Raw genomic sequence first — 6,000 nt, forward strand, 5'->3', positions numbered from 1 at the left:
TTTTACTATATTAATAATGGAGCAGGCACCATCCATCATGGGGATATGAGGCTGCTAATCATGTCAGCTCCCTGCATATTCACTCCTTTCATCAAAAGAGGAGAGGTAGTGGGAGAGAGGCAGAGGAAGACAGAGAGAAAAAGGAAGGAAAAGCAGAGAGAGTGACGGTGAGAAGTGGAGATAAACAAAGAGAGGGGAATGATGAAGGAAAAGAGAGGAAGAGAGGGGGAAAGAGGGAGATGGAAGGGGACAATATCAATGTGCTGAACACATGACAGATGCCCTTGGCCTTTTGCTGAATGGCTTCCCTGTTGGCAGGAGTTAACCAGTGTATTTAAACAGGACAAGACGAATGGGACCTCTGCTCCCCCTGCTCACTGAACCAGCCCATTTCTATTCCAACTCACAGCCTTCCCCCATGTGGGAATGCTAATATGGTTAGCTGACATTGCCGGGGTTAAAACTTCATAACGGCGTTTTCATTGTAATATTCACTTCACTGTAACTTTCCTATTTTTCAAACCTTCTCCTAGGGACTTCTGCTGAGCCTGCTGAGTGTTTTTTTAGCATTTGTGCTGCTTGACATGGCGCAAACACAAACAAAAAAAGTCATTTAGTTTAATAGCAAGTGTTACCAGTGTGTTTTTTTACACACTCTGGGTTTACTTATTCTGCTGCCAAAGTGGTTTCACTTATATTGAGAAAAACAGCAGATCATGCTGCTCTAACATCACATAACTGCGCTACAAAATTTCTTAAACAGGTTGATTTGATTGAAAACAGCACCTGATGGTTGCAGTAACACACTCCCCAGCTCACCCCTCTACCCATTAGTCTCCAGCAACCGAAGGACCTTGAGCATCAGTGCTTTGCTTTGCTTCATTTTGCCTCATTTGATGTGACATCCACATGCCCTGATGTGTTTGAACACAACATCTACACAAATATGGTGCCTTTTCATCCATTTCAAATTGCCTCAGTGGAATATTATGATAACCTTTATATTTAGAGAAAATAAAACCACACAAATTTGCTTTCCAACATCTGTCCTCGAACATGCCTTCCACCCCAGCCATCAGCACAGAGGAGGAAATTTGTGTCATGATTGATGGGCCTGGTTAAATAAAGATAAGATTTTGAAACTGTGGCCATATGTCTGCCGTATGCACTGTCTCTTTTGGCTCGGAGCCTGGATGCAGAACATCTTCAATATCCTGACGTCTTCTTCATGCTGCTCTTCCACAGGGGAGGAACCAGGGGAGCGGGGAGAAGGTGGAGGTGGGCGACGAGCAGGGGAGGGGGCGCGGAGGGGTGGATTTCAGAGCGACAGGCCGACTGAGAAAAGCGATAATGAGCGCTCGGGGCTGTCTGGGGTGCAAACTCCCTTCTTGCGTGAGATAGCTGCAAGGGAAGGGGAGGGAACATAGAGGGGAGGTGGGGGTGGGGGGTGAAGGGAGTAAAGGGTGCAGGAGAAAGTGCCCTCTCAGCTGGGTGATGTTTGATGCGGCACTGCTGCTTCCTACGCCGGGAAAAGGAGAGCAGAAACACTGCCAGTGAGGAGGCCATGAGGGGCAGCTGTTAAGTGCCAATTAGGCAGCGATGAGTGGGAGACGGAAATACCCATTTGCACACACACGCACTGCAAGCAGGCAGGGAGGAGTAGTCAAAAAGTGAAACAAATAGGGCCTAATCCCTGTCAGTTTTCCCAGAGTCGCTCTTCTTCTCACCCTCTATCGCCCTCCTGCCTGTTAGGTAATGTCACATCAGAGTCGGCTAAAAATGTGGGTTATGATATGCTGTTCCATTTAGGTCTGTCTCCATCTGGCCTCGTCTGAAGGCCAGTGAAAAGAACGTTTTGTAAGAGCTTGTCACATTATGCCAAAGGAGAATGCCCTGTGTCAGGCGTCCAATTAGTGAGCGGATTCACTCACATATTTAGTCCCTGACAGAAAGTGATAAGGTGAGTGAGGAAAGTGGAGCCACAATGGTTTTTTTAGAGCTTTTTTCAGTCGTAGATAAGCTATTTAAAGAAGAGCATCTAGTGTCTTTGTCAGTGAGTCAGTGTGTATATGTGGGAGTGTGTATGTCTTATTCATGTTTATGTGCATCTGTTGGTGTCTGCACACCCATGCCTGCACATAAGGGTGTTAAAACTTCGACTTGGTCAGGGAGAGCTGGGAGTCAGATGAGACCAGATGAAAAAGAAGAGAAGAAGAAAAGAAAATGCTGCTCTCCAGACAGTCCTCGAACAGGGTTCTGGCAACAAAATATTACCAAAGAACAAATGAAAAATACCTGCTACTTTCCTGATCTGCACCTGGCAACAGCAGGAAAGAGCTCATAATACAACAGCATCATGGGGTAGGGTTTAGCGCTGTGTGTGAGAGGATGTGTGTTTTCAGGAGGTAACTTGGCATAAAAAAGGAGCCATGAGGTCAGGAATAACACACCTCTTCTATGGGGAGCTATGGCAACGGTAGCTATAGTGAAGTGGCTGACCTTGTTTGCAGCAAAAGGAGACATTTACATTATCTGAATTCAGCACCTACAGGTGCACACACCGACTCTCTCTCTGTCACAGAAACACATAATCAAGCTAAATTATTTTTTTTCATCCTTTTACACTTTGTTCACATGAAATTGTACAGCAGACCAAATTACCTTGATAGATTCACAATGGCTTCAAATGTAGAAGCGTCATTTGTCATCACGGTCACTGACAATGAATGAGTCTTTTCATGTCCGAGCTCCCAGTCAATCTTGTCTCCATGCACGCCGCACATCTGAGGCCTCGGTAATTTCCCCTGGCTGCCGCCTCAGATCCACCCGCGCCATGCTGCGTTTTGTATATTCATGTGTGTACCTTCCTATCTTAATCCTAGCTATTACTCGCATGGCTGGCCATGTCAAGGGGAGATTTGCTCACTCACAGTGAATGGGCCAATATTGACAGCACGCCCACCGCATCAGCGATCAGTGTAAGGGCTTAGCGCGCACTAGATTCACAGGTTTGAAGCTGAATTCAATGAGGAGGGTGGTGTGTTGGAAAACAATCCTCACAGGGAATCTATGCAAATGCTAAATGTCTAAACTCTGAGAGTGTCAGGAGTGATGACTGTGCTGTGGATGTTGAGAGTGTCCATGTGTTAAAGGTTTTAATGGTAATGCACTGTATTGTATTTTCTTGTAAGGTTAGGGCAAATGCATGGTACTAAGGCTATGACCCAATAGTGCATATTTTTCATTTTTCATAAAGGCCCAAATCACATAAGACTAGTATCAGGTCTTCTGTTTTTGCCTGAAGAAGACTCATGTTATCTTGAATTGCTGTGATTCCAGTGTGCACATACTTTTCTGTTGTATTCTCTTTGATTCATTTGGTATTCAGGTTCACTCAAGGAAGGTTCATGGATGTGCACACAAACCTAATGATGTATGATACCCCAGAATCAGCTCAAGTATGCTAGGCTGAGTCCAGGTCCTGAAACTGGTCTAAAGTTGGCCCAAGTGCTATCAACTAGAGCTGATTAACAGCCAAAATCCCTGACAAAATCTTAATTTTGCAGGCATATATGGTCAAGAACTGGCTAATATTTGGTTCTTCTGTGTCAGAATTAGTGCGCCAACATTAAGGCACAGTTAATTAGTCTACAAATATCGTGATCATATGTGCAGGATTTCTTGTTTTTTTTCCAGTTAGCATTAACAGCTGTTTATTTACCAAGAGCTTCAGCCATTGTTTCATTTTCAAGACAAGAGGTTACAATATACATTTTGCCAAAGAGCATAGCTTAGCATGTCATCACATCTTGACCCCTGCACTACATAAAGGTTACTTCAGATAAGCTGCAGTTCATACTGAGCAGTGCTGACAACTGCTCAGGGTTAACTGGGGTTGGGTCACTTCAGCTTAGGCCAGGTCAAGTGTTTGTTGGAATAAATTTGAAATATTTATTTCATTTGGATTACTGGGACAGATAACCTGAGGTCAAGCCCTCAAATCTCTTCATTTCAAGGAGAAGTAGGGTCAACCATTCTTCACTTGAAAGATCTGGGTCCAAGTCTTTTTTTTATCTACCTTGCTGAAGTGTCCTTGAACAAAACAAAGCCTTCCCAGTTGCTGCTCTATAGCAAACCTCTGCAACCCAGCGGAGATGAACAACTCATCCCCCAGTAAATGGATTTCTGTCCTGATGTGATTCAGTTCTGTTTGAGTTTAGCTCAGTTCATTTGAGTTCATTTTAACTCAGTTTACTTTTACTTTTCTCTGCACTTCAGCTCAATTCAATAAAGTAGGAGTAAACTCTTGCTGTCGTTTATCAAACACGGCAGCACCGTCTGCAGCAGCAGCTGGTCCAAACCCCAACTGATCTCTCCCATATAGAGGTCAAAAGTTGACAAGAAGCTGACTCCCCTTTCATCCCCCAAACCGGGAGCTTCACGCTACAATTTCCAGAGGCATGTCACCACTTCAAAGGTGTTAGCGAAATGATTTGCAGACGAAAGCATCGCCGCTTCTCTCTCTTGGCTGGTTCACAGTTGTCGCTGTCGCACTTTGTTTTGCTTAAATGAAATGATTGAGTCCTGGCTCGGTGACGCCATTTCAAGGAAAAGCAGCCTCACATCATTACCGGTGACATTAGCAGGTGACAGCAGCGGCAGCCACAGAGCCACCAATGCACCGAGGTTCAAAGCGCCTTAGCTGCGTAAACAGATGAGACGAAAGAAAGTCAGAGGGAGAGGGAAGGGAAAAAAGCAAAGAGTAAAGTAATAGTTGGTTTGAAGGTGATCATACATACCCAGATATTTGTTCCTAAATAAGATTAGATGCAAAATTAACATTAAAAAAGTGACAATTTATCTTACATAATGACAGCACTGTCTTAAACAACCCATAAGCTTGATTTTATGCTGGAGAGCTTACAGGAGAGCTTTTGACATCAGAATAATTACAAAGAGCATCATATATTTGCCCTTGTTTTGTAATACACTATTTTAAAGCTCTAGATGCAGAGATCAATACTGTATAAAAAACCATGTAGGATTGCATTTCCTCTATACTTCTCCAATCTCCCCAGTGCAGAGGGCCATGTAGTCAGATACTGTAAATTCCCTTAAGACTATCGATTCAGGTTGCAGGTCGCAGAGTCCAGCGCTTCAACAACAGAGCAAACTGACCTCAGGGCAGGCAGTAAAGTAAAGCCAATGACGCTAAGTTGGACTATGAAGTGCTTTTAATAGTCATACTCATGGCTGAAAATGTGTTGATTTTATTTGCTGCAGAGCAACAACATGAAGGACAAGGGAGTTGATGAGGCCATATGATAGTCATATGATAGTGAGGTTGCACTCAAGTAATAACCCTTTGGCTGCTTCAAATGGTGAATACTGCGTCTTTTGTGCGACGCAGCGCAGAGTGGTGAATGGTGCATTCAACTATCTCCCTGCAGAGGGGTGAGGAAAAAGATGTTTGAGGAGCTAAAAATGAATGATGTTTTCAGGAAACTGTCGCTGTGTTTTTCCGGTGCTGTTCATCAGGTCAAGGCACATTTTCCCAACTGCATCAACTCATTTCATTAAAGCACCTTTCATCCTTTGAGCATACTGTTCTGATGTCTCGCTGGATGACGAGCAAAGCATGACGCTTGCACAGATGCAATACATTCGTCATGGGGTTTTGGGTTGATCCAGCATCACCATACAAACAGTAAACAAACTCCTTCTTCTAAGAGTGGGGCGTCTATTTATTTAGCAGAAAAGCGCTCCCCATTAGCGTTCAAATTGCTGCTGTAAATAGAGGCAGTCCACATTAACAACCTCGTCCTCTGTGCATAATGCTGCCGGCGTCAGTGTGCCTTGTCATTATGACCATTTCTGCTCCATTATTTCAACACCAGCTCACCAAATCCCCCCTTTCGAATTCATCGTCCCCCTCCTGTTCGCTTCAGTACATTGGGGCTCGCACTTCAAACCGCTCTAAAATGAGCTTGCTTTGCCAGG

Source organism: Lates calcarifer, linkage group LG7_2 (genome assembly GCF_001640805.2).
Source record: "Lates calcarifer isolate ASB-BC8 linkage group LG7_2, TLL_Latcal_v3, whole genome shotgun sequence".
Lineage (NCBI taxonomy): Eukaryota > Metazoa > Chordata > Actinopteri > Centropomidae > Lates > Lates calcarifer.